We start from the raw sequence: 19,479 nt of genomic DNA, 5'->3' as shown, positions 1-19,479 counted from the left end.
GATGGCTCCCTATTGGTCAACCACGTTATGTATGCCGATGATCTGGTAATTGCTGCTCACTCAGAGGAGGAGTTAGAGGAGCTGCTGCTGAACCTGAAGCTTGCCACTAAGAGGTGGGGCCTTATCATCAGCCCCACCAAAACTAAGCACCTGCCTGGGTATTTTGTACCATCAGGCACTCCGCCCCCCCCACAACTTCCAATCGGTGATGGGGCAGTTTTGGAGAGAGTGAAGAGTTTCCCATACCTGGGCAGTGTGCTCATGACCGGCTCCAGTTTAACAGCAGAGGTCTCACTCCGAATCAGTCGAGCGGCAATATCTTTTCATCGCTTGCGTAACGCTGTGTGGAAGCTACCTGGTCTGTCGCTCCGCACGCAGCTTCAAGTCTTCTCTGCCACGGTCATTCCCTTCCTTCTCTACGCTTGCGAAACGTGGACCCCCCTAATGGAGCACCTTCGCCGATTGGAAACATTTAAGGTAGCCTGCCTACGATCCATCCTGGGTTTAACCAGGCTGGATTGTGTGAGGAGCTCACAAATCCTTGAAAGATCTGGACAAATTCCATCGGTGATCTCCGGCAGGCAAGGTTGCGTTGGCTGGATCATGTAGCCCGCATGCCCAGCCACCGCATGCCTAAACAGCTTTTGTTCGGCCAGATAGAGGGGGCTAAATGGGCGCAGCACGGGCTGGAGAAGAGATGGAGTGACGTGGTACAGGAGGACGTGGAGCTGAGTGGACTTGCCGATGACTGGTACCAGCGGTGTCAAGATCGGCCTCTGTGGAGGAGGCTCGTGAAGAACACTACTGGGCAGTTGGAGGCAGTCGCCCTCCAACAACAACGGAGGGCGGAGGAGCGACGCTCACAACAACGAGCGGAGCGACGCTCACAACAACGAGCGGAGCGCCGGGTGGCTAAAGCACAGCAGGTTGGCACAGTAGGGGGCACAGGTGGTGCATCAGCCGGTCGTCTCAGTCAGTTGACCCGTGGCACCTGGGTCTGCCCGGTGACCTCCTGCCAGCGGGCATTCGACACTTCACGTGGCCTCAAGGTGCACATGGCCTGGCACAAGCGTCGTGGTGACGTCACCTCCACTTAGTGGTGAATGGCGGTTGTTGTTGTAGGGTGGGTGGATGACCCGGGCTGGTGGTAGTGCCGGTGTTGGCATTCATGGTTGCGGTGACAATGATGGTTGTGGTGCTTGTTGTGTATATAGATCCCGGGGGCTCGTGGTGGTTGTTGTGGTGTGCAGAGAGAGAACCCTGGCTGGTTGTGGTCGTGTTGGTGACGATGACGGTGGATACGGTCAGTGGTGGTGTGTCGAGACAGAACCCGAGCTAGTAGTGGTGGTTGTGTAGAGAGGTGGTTGTCTAGACAGGTGGTTGTGTAGAGAGGTGGTTGTGTAGAGAGGTGGTTGTCTAGAGAGGTGGTTGTCTAGAGAGGTGGTTGTCTAGAGAGGTGGTTGTCTAGAGGGGTGGTTGTCTAGAGGGGTGGTTGTCTAGAGGGGTGGTTGTCTAGAGGGGTGGTTGTCTAGAGGGGTGGTTGTCTAGAGGGGTGGTTGTCTAGAGGGGTGGTTGTCTAGAGGGGTGGTTGTCTAGAGGGGTGGTTGTGTAGAGAGGTGGTTGTCTAGAGAGGTGGTTGTCTAGAGAGGTGGTTGTCTAGAGAGGTGGTTGTCTAGAGAGGTGGTTGTCTAGAGAGGTGGTTGTCTAGAGAGGTGGTTGTCTAGAGAGGTGGTTGTCTAGAGAGGTGGTTGTCTATAGGTGGTTGTGTGGAGAAGTGGTTGTGGTTGTCTAGAGAGGTGGTTGTCTAGAGAGGTGGTTGTGGTTGTCTAGAGAGGTGTTTGTGTAGAGAGGTGGTTGTCTAGAGAGATGGTTGTCTAGAGAGGTGGTTGTCTAGAGAGGTGGTTGTCTAGAGAGGTGGTTGTCTAGAGAGGTGGTTGTCTAGAGAGGTGGTTGTCTAGAGAGGTGGTTGTCTAGAGAGGTGGTTGTGGTTGTCTAGAGAGGTGGTTGTCTAGAGAGGTGGTTTGGTTGGAAGTCGCGTGGCCATGAGTGCGCTCGCCTGGCAGGGTGCCACGTGCGCAGGTGCGCGCGCCTCTTAATGGGCAATTACCGCGAGGAGGGAATTACAGCGGCGGCGGCGGAGCGAGACGCGCACATATGCACGTGCACCAGACAAAGATCCCCCCTATAGCTTCAACAGTCTGTTGGGGCAAGTGCTATTAGCGAGAAACCTATGAAGACCGGAACGGAACACGAGGAGGTCGATTGCCAGCACCGCGCCCGGCCGCCTTTGTCTCCCCAGTGGCGATGTTTACACATCACACCCCATCAGACGCTCACTCGGTTCAGACGTCCTTGGTGTTCGCCGTGAGCGAGAAACTTGCGTGGCCGGGTTGGTGTCGCAGCCGAGATCAATCACACAGATGTGCTCTGCATGCAAAACCATTTATTTTATATCTAACGCAACCAAACATCCACTTGGGTTAATGCCATCGCCATCTGTCGATAATTAAAAAAAATTGACTGATTAATCGATCGATCTCTTCATTTCACGCGCGCGTGCTGTGTGACGCTACGTTTGCAGCGGGGAGCACTTAATCTCCACGTGTATGTGTGTGAAGTATGGTCAAATAACCCCCAGGACTCGCACGGCGTGGGGAGGAGGCCTCTCAGCCCCCCAGTGGAATGGTAGCGCGTGGTAGCGCGTGCTCTGTGTGGTAGCGCGTGGTAGCGCGTGCTCTGTGTGCTTTGGCTGTGGTTCTGAAGCACGAATAATTAGCGAAGGTTCGACCGATTTCGCCAGACGAAGAGGGTCTAGAACCAATCTGGATTCTCGTCCAATCTGGATTCTCGTGCTGAGGCGTGGGAGTTGTGGCGGAGAGAGCCCCGCTCGCCACGTGCTCGCCAATCACGAGACGTGCTTAATGAGCCGCAGGGACATTTGCATGAGAATGGGCCCTAATTACGGGCCGGGGGAGGGGGCCGGGGAGGGGGCCGGGGAGGGGGCCGCTCCTCCGACTGCTCTGGAGCTCCGTTTGGGACAACGCGGGGTGCGCAAGGGAGAACTAATCAGGGTTTGTTGTCCCCACACCCGTGTACCCACACGCACACACAAAGATCCCCCTATAGCCTTAACAGACTGGAGGGGCAAGTGCTGTTAGCGAGCACCTATGAAGGCCGGAACGGTACACGAGGGGGTGGGTGGCCAGCACCACGCCCGACCGCCTTTGTCTCCCCAGTGGCGCTGTTTACACACCGCACGGGGTACTCACTTGAGGCTGTGTCGACCTAGGGGAGGCCCAGGACTGGTTCAGATAATCGTCACTGCTGTTGTCCGTGAGCGGGAATCGAACCCGGGTCATAGCGCAGCGCGCTAACCGCTACACTACCGCTACACACACACATACATGTGTACCCATACACACACACGTACCCATACACACACATGTACCCCCCACACCCACACATACACGTGTACCCACACACACATACACGTGTACTCACATACACGTGTACTCACACACACGTGTACCCACACACACACGTGTACCCACACACACACGTGTACCCACACACACGCATACACGTGTACCCACACACATACACGTGTACCCACACACACACACACATGTACCCACACACACGTGTACTCACACACATGTATCCGCGTAGGAGTGTAAATAACTCAACGCAGTCGTGAATAACACCGGCCCTAAATAGGAGATGTAATGGCCAACGTGTTGGGTAATTGCCCTTTGTCATAGCAGAGAGATGACAGAAGGGGGGATTCGAGGTCTCGGAAATATTTTTTTAGCCGTGGAAGAGTCGAGGGGCTCTCTGGAACGCCCTTTGGTGAAGAGGCCCTTCTGCCAGCAGTGACGTGGGCGAGCCATTGCAGGGCCGCGCCGCTACCTCGTGCAGAGCACGTGGTGGGCAGCAACGGTAGCAGGGCGAGGTCACTGCACTCGCAACGGAATCGACACGCCCGGCCCGACGCACCACATCCAGTATCGTCGCCTTCACCGGGTGGTGGACACGAGTTGGGGCGAGTCCGTCGCGTTCCATCTCCCCGTAGCTCGTTAATTATTCATCAGGGCGCGGGATTTCCAGGCGCGCCCGACTCGAGCGCCAATGAGCACAGCCCGCGGCTCAGCTGCTCGTCCATCAATTTAGGGGGGCGGGGGATGTGGGGGCGGGGTGGTAGAGGGGGGGGTGCATCGCCTGGAGATGTGAACGCGACTTCGGGATAAGCGTAGAGCCCTGCAGTTATGAGTGGCTGGTTGGCGAGTGGGATAGCGCCCTCGTCATCTTTAACAATCGTCAGGCACGTGTAACACGTTACAAACTCATTTTCTGCAAACGTGGAAGAGGGGGAAGAGGGGGGAGCGGGGGGGGGCTGAGCTCCCCCTCCCCCCCGCACTAAGAAACGGGGGCTCCGTTTCCTCTTCCCAAGTCCCCCGCCCTCCGCGAGCTGCAGGGGTGGCGGAGTGTGGCTGGCGACTCCAGATGGCACGGGGAGAGACGGGGGGGGCTCTGAGGCCCAGACCCCTCCCTCCTCCCCCTCTTCCCCACCGCCCCCGCACACACCTGCCCAGGTACGCGCTCACGCTGAGTGCGAGAGCTCATCACGAGTTAGTTGGGCATGGGGGGTGCCTCCCCCCCAGCGTTCTCTACGAACGAGGGGGGAGGAAGGCCGAGACGACCTGACCATACCTCCCTCTGCAGGGGTGGCCACGACAGCGCCACGGTCAAATGCGTCAGGACTGTAATCTGCAGTGTTACTTGTCTCATCATCATCAGCAGCATCAGCACCACCATCATCAGCAGCAGCAACATCATCGGCAACAATTATCGCCGCTCCTGTGTCTTGAGACTCGGAGTGAATACCGGACCGTGAGAGATTGTGTCTGCTTGGGGAGGCCTTCATCCAGCAGTGGATTGATTATGGCCGACGATGGTGGCGATGCGGTGAGATGGGAGGCGTGGGACCGTGGCGTCTGACCCGGTAGCGACACGTGACGCCGCGATGGATTAATGAATCATCCACCAATCCCGTCTCCCACTCTCTCAACCTCGCCCCTCCCCCACAAGCCTCCCACCTGCTCCCCCAACACCCCCCCTCTCCCAGTAACCCATCCCCTCTTCGCACCTCTCTCTCACACCCCACACTCGCCCTCTTCCTCCTGCAACACCCATCGAGCCCCTGCCGCCCTCTCCCTGTCCTCCCCCGCCCCCGTGCGGTGCCGACAGATGGCGCCGCTCGTTCTCGCGTTCCACTTCCAAGGGCAGCGAGCGGCGTTCATTGAGAGCAGCCATCCCTCTTGCTGTACCGCCACCCACCAGCCTCCTCGTGGCGCAGTGCACGCGTCTCGCAGCACACCAGCTGATCATCTCTGCGTGATCCTCCAACGCCGCGACCCCCCCCCCCCCCCACGGCGCTAACAAGAGAGACGAGATGGTTTCATTTAGACTCGGATCCAAGTTGACTCCGTGTGAGCGGGTGGTTTGACCTCGAGAGAACAGGATTTGAGTCTCATTTGCAGGGGTGACCTGCGTCACCACAATGACAAATACAATAGCATTAAAACAAGCACGGTACAATAATCAACCAAACGGCAATCAGAGCAGAGACAACCCAACAGAAAACGGAGCAAACAGAAATCGCCACGGCGTTGCAGTGAAAGGGCGATGCAAGAGGCCATCGCGATGGGAGCGGTGATGCGAGTCTATGTTCGTGTTGCCATGAAGAGGCTGCCGGGTGGCTCAGAGGTCAGACCCACCGCTGCCGACATCCTGGGTTTGAAATCGGGATTTAGCCGCCTGTGGTTTAACTGGGTCCTCAAGTGTGAGCTATGACGAAAGACTCGCATCGACACACTCACAGACCCACATCGAGACCCATAGACTTATAAAGAGTAACATAGAATTAATTCGAGTTACATAGACTTGAGTTGTGAATCAACTATATTCTCAATTGTAGAAATTGTAATTAGTTGATGGTCTCAGCCCGGTCATCTATAAATTCCAGTTCTGAGATTTAAAAAATATATAACTTTAGCCGTCCTGCGACGAACTTGACCCTGCAGGGCGCTATGCCTGCTGGGAACATGCTGCTCTACCTGCTGTGCGGGGCCCAGGTCACTTGGAGGTGGATCTCGGATTGAGGTCTTCGACATCCGCTTCCGCGGGCCGTTCTCGCACGCTCCGAGGCGAACGCGGCGGCGGCGCTGCACGAGTCGCGCGTGGAGTCTCCCGCGATGTTAAAACTTCGCGCGCGCCGAGACTCACGGCCGCCGTGGGTCTCGGCACGCGGCGGGGTTCGTCGCGCGTCGCTGCTGGGACGCCACTAATTTGCGACGGCGTCGCCGGCCGCGGCTGATGAGCGCGATATTGAAACTGATCTTCGATTGGATTGGGAGCCAGTGGAGAGATCGGAGTGTCGGGGGTGATGGGGCCTCGTTTACGTGTTTCGTTTGTGCGGTTACGTTGACTCCAGCAGTCGTGCATCACAGCAACAAGCCCCCTGGTTCGTTTCCTGACTTGGACGCCTCTCAGTCCGAGGTTGGTATGTTCTCCTCCTTACTCCTCCTGTTCTCCATGTTCTCCTCCTTACTCCTGTTCTCCATGTTCTCCTCCTGTTCTCCATGTTCTCCTCCTGTTCTCCATGGGTTTCCTCTGGGTTCTTCGGCTTCCTCCAATAGCTAAGAAACAAAATGTAACTCGTATTGGCCAAAGCATCCCAATGATGAGAACACTACCTGCAAATTACGCATTTGGGATTGCCCATTTGCAGCAACATCCCCGCCTTGTGCGAAAACTTGGCCGGACCTTTCTGACGAAGAGCCTTGGGACTCGGTGAGACTTCCCTGGGTAAATAGCGGAATCATAATAATGAGCCCAACTGTAACGCGACAATTTAATTTGAATTTGCTGTTCGAGCAGCAGAGCACGTGGTGCACTGACGCGGCCAAGGCCTCGAATTCATCGATCCAGTTGGGCTGCCCGCGCGATTCTCCTGCTGGTGCAGGTGGTGGTGCTGGTGGGAGTGCTGGTGCACCAGCGGTGTCAAGATCCGCCTCCGTGGAGGAGGCTCGTGAAGGACGCTGCTACTGGGCAGTTGGAGGCAGTCGCCCTCCAACAACAACGGGGGGCAGAGGAGCGACGCTCACAACAACGAGCGGAACGCCGAGCGGATAAAATGCAGCAAATTGGCACAGTAGGGGGTACAGCTGGTGGTGCATCTACCGGTCATCTCAGTCAGCCAACCCATGGCACCTGCAGGGTCTATCTGGAGACCTCCTGTCAGCGAGCCTTCGACACTTCACGTGGCCTCAAAGTGGACCTGGCCTGGCACAGGCGCCCTGGTGACGTCGCCGTCACTGAGTGACGAATGGCGGGGATTGAAGGTGCTGCTTGTGAAGATGGTGCTGGTGCTGGTGGTCGTGACCGCGCACATCTCTGGCCAGTCGAGGTATTACCGCAGGGGCAGCGTTTGTGGACAACGCGAGCTGTGTGATCGCCGCAGATTTGAGGCGGGCAGTTCCTTCAGCCGCAGCCATCCGGCGCCGCCGCCTCCTAATGAGGGCAGAGCGGGTGTCTGGGACGGCGCGGGGTGGAAGCCCCGCGCCCCGGTGAGTGACGCCCCGAGGCCACGTGGCTCCCGCTGACAGACAGGAGGCTCGGCGCGGCCACAGCCCGCATCCCAGCTGCGTCTCTTGAGTCACCGACCCTCCCCCCCTACCCTGCCCTGGCCATTCATGAAGCCAATGGCGTCACCACCAAACGACACCGCTCACCCACCATCTAAGATGTCCTTCACAGACTTTTGGGGCAAGTACTGTTTGGGAGCAGCTATTAGTGCTGCTCGCAAACAGCACTATGAAGGCACACTAAAGGGTGGGTGACCTGCACCACTCCCGGCCGCCGATGTCTCCCCGGTGCTCGTGGTTACACAGCGCACCGAGAATGAATGTCAAGCTGAGTCGACCTCGGGGTAGCCAAGGACCGGTACAGATATTCGTCACTGTTGGCAAGTGAGCAAGAATGGAACTGGGGTCGCCGGGGTTCGTAGCACTACGCCAACCACTGTGCCACCCACCGTTACGCATCTACCACGACCTTCTCCACTGCCAACCAACTGACGACACCGCCAGCACCGCCTCCAACCCCCCCCCCCCGACAACTCCTCTCGCCCCCCCCCACCCCGCAGGGCTGGTGGATGGGGCGCGGGTTGAATGATTTGAACGCAGCTCGCGGGAGCGTGCGGCGGCGTTGTCACTGCCCACAAGCATGGCCCGTGTTTGTGTGTGCATCGTGGGTACACCGCGTACCTGGCATTGAGTCCCCCCTCGGTCAGCTTAGCCTAAAATAGTGTTTTGGTTGTCGGTGTGATAAACATTCGCGCACTACAAGCGCCGCGTGTCCGCTTGCCTCGGAACGCCTCGGACGCCTCGGCGCTGGCCGCGTGCCACAGAGAGGGCCTTGCTTGGCCCGGACCGGCCCGGACCGGCCCAACCCGTGGCATCGGTCACGGCCAGCCTAGCACCACCCAGCAGCACCACCCAGCAGCAGCACCACCCAGCAGCAGCACCACCACCACCCAGCAGCACCACCCAGCAGCAGCACCACCCAGCAGCACCACCACCCAGCAGCACCACCCAACAGCACCACCACCCAGCAGCACCACCCAGCAGCACCACCACCCAGCAGCACCACCCAACAGCACCACCCAACAGCACCACCCAACAGCACCACCACCCAGCAGCAGCACCACCCAGCAGCACCACCACCACCCAGCAGCACCACCCAACAGCACCACCCAACAGCACCACCACCCAGCAGCACCACCCAACAGCACCACCACCACCACCCAACAGCACCACCACCACCCAACAGCACCACCCAACAGCACCACCACCCAACAGCACCACCACCCAGCAGCAGCACCACCACCACCCAGCAGCACCACCCAGCAGCACCACCGAGCACCACCACCACCCAACAGCACCACCACCCAGCAGCACCACCCAGCAGCAGCACCACCCAGCAGCACCACCCAACAGCACCACCACCCAGCAGCACCACCCAACAGCACCACCACCCAGCAGCACCACCCAACAGCACCACCACCCAGCAGCACCACCACCCAGCAGCACCACCACCCAGCAGCACCACCCAACAGCACCACCCAACAGCACCACCACCCAGCAGCACCACCCAACAGCACCACCACCCAGCAGCACCACCCAACAGCACCACCACCCAGCAGCACCACCCAACAGCACCACCACCCAGCAGCACCACCCAACAGCACCACCACCCAACAGCACCACCACCCAGCAGCAGCACCACCCAGCAGCAACGCACGAGCGCTACCGCGTCGTGGAAACATTTCGCCGAACGAGAAATGGAAGTTTCTTCCCACACGATTCTGGCACGATAACAACAACCGTGTAGTTTAGATGTCACTCGTGGCCACGTGGTCACGTTTCACCGGAAAGCCGAGAGGGAAATATCGTGGGGGTCAAACCCGAGCGGCGGCCAACATCGCCGGCAACTTGTGGCGGCCTCTGTCAAGCGAATTAAACGGCGAGGAAGCGGCAGCCCTGGGCCCAGATGGGATTCGTCATCAGGAGACGAGAGCTGTCGACAAAAGGTCCCCATCCCATGGCCGCGGCTGCTCCTTTCCCCGCCTCCAGCCTGCATCGCTCTGTAACCCCTCTGCTGATGGAGTTTCTCGCCATGTGCAGACACGGGAGATGGCATCGTTTGCCCACCACCCACCCCCACACCGTGCCCCACGCCTGCACCCAAAGTCCCCCCCTCCCTGCCCCCCAGCCCGTCCAACTGCGCCGACGCTAAGCGATGCCACATGGCCGGCAGGCTCCCGGCAGGCTCGCCTCCTCATTGGGTGGTGACCCGGCCTGCACGCACGCGCGTACGCACGCACGCGCGTTCGCACCCAACAATGACAAAGATTCCTCGTGTAGCCTCTCACAAACTGTTGGGGCAAGCGCTGTTAACGAGCCGCATATTCAGGGCCGCCAGGGTGCACGAGGGGGTGGCGGTGTGGCCAGAATATCACGCCCGGCCGCACGACTCACAAATGTTTTTTTTTTTAAACACCGCAACGGGTGACGCCTTTTAAAGGCCGAGTCGACCTAGGGGAGGCCCCAGGACTGGGTTCAAGGTATTCGCCGTCGCTGTCATCGGTGAGCGGAGAAGTTAGAACGCGGGCTTGCCCGAGTTTGGAACGCGATGCGTTGGCGCTAATCGATGCGCCACCGCTCCCTCCCCTGGCTCCCCCGGGCTGTGGGGGGGAGGAGGAGGAAGTCTCCCCTCTCGCTCCCCTCTCGCCGCCCCCGCCACTGCGTCCCCGACGGAGGCACAGCCACGACCATCGCCGCCGCTACCGTCGCCACCGCCGCCGCTATTTCTTCTTCTTCTCGTCGCCTCTCGCTGCCCTCCAGCTCGCCCCAAACTTTGGGCGAGGGGTGGAGGTGGCGCCGCCCAGCCGGAGAGAGACGCCGGCAGCCCGGCAGAGATGCCGCTCGCACAGCCGCCTCCACTGCTGCTGCTCCCCTCCTCCTCCTCCTCGCCGCCGCCGCCACTTGCCGTGTGAGGAGGTGAGGGCTGTGAGGAGGTGAGGGCTGTGAGGAGGTGAGGGCTGTGAGGGGGGGGGGGGACTGTGAGGTGGGGACTGTGAGGAGGTGAGGACTGTGAGGAGGTGAGGGCTGTGAGGAGGTGAGGGCTGTGAGGGCTGTGAGGAGGTGAGGACTGTGAGGAGGTGAGGGCTGTGAGGGGGTGGGGACTGTGAGGAGGTGAGGGCTGTGAGGGGGTGGGGACTGTGAGGAGGTGAGGACTGTGAGGGGGGGGGGACTGTGAGGAGGTGTGGACTGTGAGGGGGTGAGGGTTGTGAGGAGGTAAGAGCTGTGAGGAGGTGGGGACTGTGAGGAGGTGGGGACTGTGAGGGCTGTGAGGAGGTGAGGGCTGTGAAGAGGTGACGACTGTGAGGAGGTGAGGGCTGTGAGGAGGTGAGGGCTGTGAGGAGGTGAGGGCTGTGAGGAGGTGACGGCTGTGAGGAGGTGAGGACTGTGAGGAGGTGAGGACTGTGAGGAGGTGAGGGCTGTGAGGGGGGGGGGACTGTGAGGAGGTGAGGACTGTGAGGAGGTGAGGGCTGTGAGGGGGGGGGACTGTGAGGAGGTGAAGGCTGTGAAGAGGTGACGACTGTGAGGAGGTGAGGGCTGTGAGGAGGTGAGGACTGTGAGGAGGTGAGGGCTGTGAGGGGGGGACTGTGAGGAGGTGGGGACTGTGAGGAGGTGAGGGCTGTGAGGAGGTGACGACTGTGAGGAGGTGAGGGCTGTGAGGAGGTGAGGGCTGTGAGGAGGTGAGAGCTGTGAGGAGGTGACGGCTGTGAGGAGGTGACGACTGTGAGGAGGTGAGGGCTGTGAGGAGGTGAGGGCTGTGAGGAGGTGACAGCTGTGAGGAGGTGAGGGCTGTGAGGAGGTGAGGACTGTGAGGAGGTGAGGGCTGTGAGGGGGTGATGGTTGTGAGGAGGTGAGGGCTATGAGGAGGTGAGGGCTGTGAGGGGGGGGGGACTGTGAGGTGGGGACTGTGAGGACTGTGAGGAGGTGAGGACTGTGAGGGCTGTGAGGAGGTGAGGGCTGTGAGGGCTGTGAGGGCTGTGAGGAGGTGAGGACTGTGAGGAGGTGAGGGCTGTGAGGGGGTGGGGACTGTGAGGAGGTGAGGGCTGTGAGGGGGTGGGGACTGTGAGGAGGTGAGGACTGTGAGGGGGGGGGACTGTGAGGAGGTGTGGACTGTGAGGTGGTGAGGGTTGTGAGGAGGTAAGAGCTGTGAGGAGGTGGGGACTGTGAGGAGGTGGGGACTGTGAGGGCTGTGAGGAGGTGATGGCTGTGAGGAGGTGAGGGCTGTGAGGAGGTGACGGCTGTGAGGAGGTGAGGGCTGTGAGGAGGTGAGGGCTGTGAGGAGGTGAGGACTGTGAGGAGGTGAGGGCTGTGGGGGGGGGGGGACTGTGAGGAGGTGGGGACTGTGAGGGCTGTGAGAAGGTGAGGGCTGTGAGGAGGTGAGGGCTGTGGGGGGGGGACTGTGAGGAGGTGAGGGCTGTGAGGAGGTGACGACTGTGAGGAGGTAAGGGCTGTGAGGAGGTGTGGGCTGTGAGCAGGTGAGAGCTGTGAGGGGGTGAGGGTTGTGAGGAGGTGAGGGTTGTGAGGAGGTGAGGGTTGTGAGGAGGTGAGGGTTGTGAGGAGGTGAGAGCTGTGAGGAGGTGAGAGCTGTGAGGAGGTGGGGACTGTGAGGGCTGTGAGGAGGTGAGGGCTGTGAGGAGGTGTGAGCTGTGAGAAGGTGAGGGCTGTGAGGTGAGGACTGTGAGGAGGTGAGGACTGTGAGGAGGTGACGCTTCCCACTGTCACCGCTGTTGCTGAGGCTGCTGAGGATTGCGTCCCGCACGCCGCTGGGGCCCTGCCGGGCCGTGCCATGGCGTGGGGGCGGCTGCGGTGCCGCGTGGAATATTCCGTGAACGTTTGGGTAAAAGCGCGCGAGAGAGAGAGAGGCGGTGGGTAACGTTTTGTCGGTGGTGGTGGTGGTGCTGCTGGTGGTGGTGCTGCTGGTGGTGGTGCTGCTGGTAGTGCTGGTGCTGTTGGTGGTGGTGCTGGTGGGGGTGGTGCTGCTGGTGGTGGTGCTGCTGGTAGTGCTGGTGGTGGTGCTGCTGGTGGTGCTGCTGGTGGTGCTGCTGGTGGTGGTGGTGCTGCTGGTGGGGGTGGTGCTGCTGGTAGTGCTGGTGGTGGTGCTGCTGGTGGTGCTGCTGGTGGTGGTGCTGCTGGTGCTGCTGGTGGTGGTGCTGCTGGTGGTGCTGCTGGTGGTGCTGCTGCTGGTGGTGGTGGTGCTGGTGATGGTGGTGGTGCTGGTGGTGCTGCTGGTGGTGGGCATTAAAGCAGTTCGTGTAGAGGAGGCTCGTGAAAGACGCTCCTGGGCAGTTGGAGGCAGTCGCCCTCCAACAACCACTGAGGGCAGAGGAGCGATGCTCACAACAACGAACGCCAGGTGGCTAAAACGCAGCTAGCCTGGCACAGTAGGGGGCACAGCTGGTGGATCTACCGGTAATCTTCAATCGGCCAACCCATGGCACCTGGATCTGTCCCGTGACCTGTCGGCGAGCCTTCGACACTCGACACTTCACGTGGTCTCAAAGTGCACCTGGCCTGGCACAAGCACCGTGGTGACATCACCGCCACTTCGTGGCGAATGGCGGTGATGTTGTTGTTGACATTAACTGATGGTGGTGATAGTAGTGGTGATGGTAATGGTGGTGTTCGTGATGGTGATAATGATGGTGGGTAGCTATGGTGGTGATGGTAGTAATGATGATGGTATTGGCAATTTGTGTGTTTGTGATGATGGTAGTTGTGTCGGTAATTGTAGTGGTGTTGGTAGTTGCGATAGTGATGTTGAAAGTGATGAGAGTACTGGTGATGATGGTAGCAAATATAATTGTTGTGAGACCGCAGCTGGAGTCTCTGCGTGCCGGACTCTCTGAGCCAGGCACAGCGAGCCAGGCAGAGTGCGTGCAGGGGGCTGTGACTGTGGAGGCCGAGACGACTCCGACGTTACGCAACCACGGCCGACCTCGGCTCCACAGGCGGTCGCGGCGTCCCGTTCCCCGCCGCGCGATCTGCCAGCCCCATTGCCTCACCGCACTCCCCGCTTGTTGTGCAAACTGGCGACCCTGCTCGGTGCTCGTGTGGACATAAACAAAAGGGAGGCTCGCAAACAAACAGCAGCGCGCTTCTGCCGCTCGCGCTCAGGCGTCGCCGACGGCGAACGCGACGACAAATCGGCGTGGGCAGCTCGCGACAGGGCCGCGAGGGGATGATGGCCGACGGAGGAGACCGGTGATGGAATGGCAGCCGAAGGAGGGAACGTTCCTGAGAAATGCGTCCACTGCGGAGATGGAGCAATGAGATCGGCGTCGTGTGCTGGAGCGAGGCCCCCGTCCTGCAGGGATGGGCCGCGCCGTGCGCTCCCCTAACGTCAGAGGCGAGCCGGTGTTCCTTGCTTGGCCTTGGCCTTATATAAAGAGTAGATCTGAGTGTCGAATCATTCGCGTTGGCGAGATCGATACTTACTAGAGAACACACATTTCATGTTTTTGTATTATTTTAGCGGGCCCTTTTAAAATAAGTTTGACGCTTCAGCCCCTATACCTGGGTTAGTTTGTGGATGTGCGTCTGACTTTCCCCAACAGTCTAAGTAGGTGACTGGGGGGGGCGTGTTCATCTCTCTCTGTGAGAGTGTGAGAGAGTAAGAGTGTGAGAGTGTGAGAGTGAGAGTGTGAGAGAGTGAGAGGGAGAGTGAGAGAGTGAGAGAGTGTGAGATTGTGAGAGAGAGAGTGAGTGAGAGAGTGTGAGAGTGTGAGTGAGTGTGAGAGAGTGAGAGAGAGTGAGAGTGAGAGAGAGTGAGAGTGCGAGAGAGTGTGAGTGTGAGAGAGTGAGAGAGAGAGTGAGAGAGTGTGAGATTGTGAGATTGTGAGAGTGTGAGTGAGTGTGAGGGAGTGAGAGAGAGTGAGAGAGTGAGAGGGTGAGAGTGTGATAGAGTGAGAGAGTGAGAGTGTGAGAGTGAGTGAGTGAGTGTGAGAGAGAGTGAGAGAGAGTGTGAGAGAGAGTGTGAGAGAGTGTGAGAGAGTGAGAGTGTGAGAGAGTGAGAGAGTGAGTGAGTGTGAGAGAGTGAGAGAGAGTGAGAGAGAGTGAGAGAGAGTGTGAGAGAGTGTGAGAGAGTGAGAGTGTGAGTGAGAGAGTGAGAGTGTGAGCGAGTGTGAGAGAGTGTGAGTGTGTGTGAGTGAGTGTGAGAGAGTGTGAGTGAGAGAGTGAGAGAGTGTGAGAGAGTGTGAGTGAGAGAGTGAGAGAGTGTGAGAGTGTGAGTGAGAGAGTGTGAGTGAGAGAGTGTGAGAGAGTGAGTGTGAGAGAGTGAGTGTGAGAGTGTGAGTAAGTGTGAAGGAGTGTGAGAGAGTGAGAGAGAGTGTGAGAGAGTGATAGAGTGTGAGAGTGTGAGAGTGTGAGTGAGTGTGTGAGAGTGTGAGTGAGTGTGTGAGAGTGTGTGAGAGTGTGAGTTAGTGTGTGAGAGTGTGAGTTAGTGTGAGAGAGTGAGAGAGTGTGAGTGTGTGAGTATCCGGCAAAACAACCCCCTACCTCCTCGCGGTGCCGGACGGCAACTCTGTCGTGGACTGTGCTGTGCGGAGGAGAGGCTGCCACTGCTCTGTCAGGAGCTGGACCGGTACCGCCTGGATATCTGTGGCATTCACGAGGTCCGGTGGACCGGTTCTGGCTCCTGCCACCATGAGGGGTGGACAGTCCTCTACTCGGGGCAGCAGACTGCCAAACAACAGGGGGCGTGGGAGCGTGGCGGTGAGGTGTGGGAAGCTGTAAGCCCCAGGCTACTTTGGGCTTGCCTTCCCATCAACCGGAGGCGAGGAGTGGTGGTCATGGTTACTTATGCCCCCACCGAAGACGAACATTCGTGGAGGGATGCAGGCAAAGCCGATGAGTCAGATGCCTTCTATGACCTCCTGTCACAGGTGCTGGCTAAAGTGGCCCCTCGAGTTGGTCATGATCCTGGCACCTGGTCTGGAGTGATTGGAGGGCATGGGCCAGATCAGCTCAATAACAACGGTAGGAGGCTGCTAGATTTTTGTGCAGCCCATGGGCTTGTAATTACCAACACGCTGTTCCGGCATCGGCGCATCCACACAACATCATGGATGCATGCCGGGTCCAAGCAAGAACATCTGCTGGACTACATAGTGACGGACCAGCGGATGCGAGCCCATGTCCCTGACACCAAGGCCTACCGTGGAGCTGATCTGCCCTCTGACCATCGACTAGTCATCTGTAAGATGCGCCTGGCATTCTTCGACTCCGATGGTGGGTGTACACCCAGGACTCCATTCCAACCTAAAGTGGCCTGGTCTCAGTAATCTGATGAAAGTTGCAAGCAAGAATTTCATCATCACCTGCGGCTGGGGTTGGCATCGTCCCCCACTCCTCCTGATGTCGAGGGTAAATGGGCGAGGTTTAGGACTGTCACTCATGCAGCTGCATTGGCTGCTTTGGGTACGCGGTCCAGACCTCTCCAGAGACCCTGGCTGACAGAGGAGGTGTTCAGGATGGTTGAGAAAAAGCGACAGGCCCACTGTCATCGGCTACAGAATCCCACGTCAGAGAATGAGGAGTCTTACCGCAGCCTTCGCTCGGAGGTTTGGAGAGCCGTGAGGCGCTGCAAGGATGGGTGGTGGTCGCGGGTTGCTGAGGAGATGGAGTCTGCCTCAGTGGCCCGCGATCACAAATCTCTATTTAACTCTATAAAAAAAGTAACCTGCAGCGCCACACCTATTACCATCATTAGGGGAAAAACGGTGATCCAATCTCTGACCCCCAGGAACAGGTTTGCAGATTTGCTGAGCATTTCTGTGAGGTCCTGGGGGAGGGAAAATCCCTCAGCCAGGAAAACATCGTGGCACAAAATGAGGATGACCCTGCTGAGGCTGCGGTGCCTCAAATATTGGAAGAAGTCACCCCCTGTGAGTGGCTGGCTGAAGTACCATCTGTTGAGTAAGTACTGAAGGTGATCCGGAGTCTGAGACGAGGAAAGGCAGCGGGCAGAGATGATCTCCCAAGCGAAATGCTGAGGGAGGGTGGCGTTTGTGCACAGACTGCCATATATGACATCATAACAACAGTCTGGACCACTGGACGGGTTCCGCAGGATTGGAAGGATGCCCTGGTGGCCCCCCTTTTTAAGAAGGGGGGCCGCACAGACTGTAACAACTACAGGGGCATCTCACTCCTCAGTGTGCCGGGAAAGGTCCTGGCAAGGATTATTCAACATCGCCTTGCCAGGCACGCTGAGGAGAGGCTTGCGGAGCCCCAATGCGGTTTCAGGAAAGGGCGGTCCTCCACAGATGCCATATTTTCCATCCGTCTGCTACAGCAGAGGTGTAGGGAATTCCAACAAGACCTACATCTCTGCTTTATTGACCTGGTCAAGGCCTATGATACCATCAGTAGGCCTGGGCTCTGGTTTGTTATTCGTGCTTTTGGAGTCCCTGACCCTCTGCTCACGATCATTAAGGACCTTCATGATGGTGAGCGGGCCCGGGTAAAACTACGTGGCCGGGAGTCGGAGCCATTCCCTCCACACCTTGGGGTGCGACAGGGATGTCCTCTGGCTCCCACATTATTTAACATCTATTTTAACCACGTAGTTCGTGAAGCCTTCAATAGCTGTACCGGGGGAATCTCCATTTGGTACAGATATAATGGGAGGCTGATCGATGCCCGGGTGCGGTCAAGGGATGGCTCCCTATTGCTCAACCACGTTATGTATGCCGATGATTTGGTAATAGCTGCTCATTCAGATGAGGAGTTGGAGACGCTGCTGCTGAGACTGGAGCGTGCCACTAAGAGATGGGGCCTTACCATCAGCCCCACCAAAACTAAGCACCTGCCTGGGTATTTGTACCATCGGACACTCCACCCCCACAACTCCCAATCGGTGATGGGGCAGTTGTGGAGAGAGTGAAGAGTTTCCCATACCTGGGCAGTGTGCTTATGACCGGCTCCAGTTTAACAGCAGAGGTCTCACCCGAATCAGTTGAGCGGCAATATCTTTTCATCGGTTGTGTAACGCTGTATGGAAGCTGCCTGGTCTGTCGTTCCGCACTAAGCTTCAGGTCTTCTCGGCCACGGTCATTCCCTCCCTTCTCTACGCTTGCGAAACGTGGAACTCCTTAATGGAGCATCTTCGCCGGTTGGAAACATTTAGGCTGGCCTGCCTACGATCCATCCTGGGTTTAACCAGGCTGGATTGTGTGAGGAGCTCACAAATCCTAGAAAGATCTGGGCAAGGTCCCATCGGTGAGCTCCTCGGACAGGCAAGGCTGCGTTGGCTGGGTCATGTAGCCCGCATGCCCAGCCACCGCATGCCGAAACAGCTTTTTTTCGGCCGAATCGAGAGGGCTAAACGGGCGCGGCACGGGCTAGAGAAGAGATGGATTGATGTGGTACAGGAGGATGTGGAGCTGAGTGGACTTGTCGATGACTGATACCAGTGGTGTCAAGATCGGCCTCTGTGGAGGAGACTCGTGAAGGATGCTACTGGGCAGTTGGAGGCAGTCGCCCTCCAACAACAACGGAGGGCGGAGGAGCGACGCTCACAACAACGAGCGGAGCGCCGGGTGGCTAAAGCACAGCAGGTTGGCACAGTAGGGGGCACAGGTGGTGCACCAGCCAGTCATCTCAGTCAGTCGACCCGTGGCACCTGGGTCTGCCCCGTGACCTCCTGCCCGCGGGCGTTCGACACTTCACGTGGCCTCAAGGTGCACATGGCCTGGCACAAGCGTCGTGGTGACGTCACCGCCACTTAGTGGCGAATGGCGGTTGTTGTTGTTGTTGTGAGAGTGTGTGAGAGTGTGAGTGAGTAAGAGTGAGTGATAGAATGAGTGAGAGTGTGTGAGAGTGTGAGAGAAAGAGTGTGTGAGAGTGTGAGAGAAAGAGTGTGAGAGTGAGTGTGAGAGAGTGAGTGAGAGAGTTTGAGAGAGAGTTTGAGAGAGAGTGTGAGAGAGTGTGATAGTGTGAGAGTGAGAGGAGTGAGTGTGAGAGTGGAGTGTGAGTGGAGTGAGAGTGAGTGATAGAGTGAGAAAGTAAGAGAGTGTGAGAGTGTGATAGAGTGAGAGTGTGTGTGAGAGTGAGAGAGTGAGTGAGTGGAGTGTGAGTGTGAGAGTGTGAAAGTTTGAGTGTGAGAGAGTGAGAATGATAGAGTGAGAGAGTGTGAGTGGAGTGTGAGAGTGTGAAAGTGTGAGGGTTTGAGTGAGAGTGTGAGAGAGTGAGAGACTTTTGACTTTTAAATGACTTTTATTGCCGCCAGCAGCAAAAGCACTGGAGGCGATTTCGATATGAAACACACAAAGTCACCAGCAAACAAATGAAAATAAACGTTACAAATCCATGCGCTGTGGCGCTAAAATGCATTGCGCACAACACGAAAGAAAAGTCACGTGGTTGTGGTGGTCATTCGCGCACGCCACGGTGACGAGCGAGCACTTCAGAAGGTGAACATGAGGATGCCATCCACGCTGGTACAGAGGGCTTTTCCGGCTCCCCAGCGTTCGAAGAAGACGTGCACATCACCGACATGTGTGTGGTATGCGTGCTGCAGGCGGAGCCACACCTTAAGCAGGCCTCTGAACACTGGAAGCACGGAGCAGCCGTCAGTGTCACCTTCCAGCGTCTTTTTCTTCGTTCTGTACACCGCCATCTTCGCCTGAGCTTCCGTTAATTTTTAAATGAGGGGTGGCGCAGTGGTTTGCGCACCTCTCTGTGAACCGGGTGACTTGATTTTGACTCCCGGCCACGGCGAAAGTGAGGCGCGAGCGACTTCCAGACCGGTTCTGTGCCTCCAACCGCACTCCTCCAC

General features: G+C 58.1%; 1 protein-coding gene across 2 annotated transcripts in view; it reads left to right on the top strand.

Moving 5' to 3' along the window:
* Window positions 1-9,889: 9,889 nt before the first annotated feature.
* Window positions 9,890-19,479, top strand: part of RFTN2 (raftlin family member 2) — a 35,342-nt gene continuing 25,752 nt past the window's right edge. The window contains exon 1 of one of the 2 annotated variants that reach the window (XM_032957382.2): window positions 9,890-10,622. The gene's annotated coding sequence lies outside the window, so the exon portion shown is untranslated. Of the gene's footprint in view, window positions 10,640-19,479 lie in introns of both variants that reach the window. The other variant, XM_076068020.1, reaches the window with a different exon arrangement.

This window comes from Petromyzon marinus, chromosome 19 (assembly GCF_048934315.1).
Source record: "Petromyzon marinus isolate PM22_M1 ecotype Great Lakes invasive population chromosome 19, UKy_Petmar_22M1.pri1.0, whole genome shotgun sequence".
NCBI lineage: Eukaryota > Metazoa > Chordata > Hyperoartia > Petromyzontiformes > Petromyzontidae > Petromyzon > Petromyzon marinus.
Note: the sequence above shows the minus strand (reverse complement) of the source record. Positions and strands in the feature narration are given on the sequence as shown.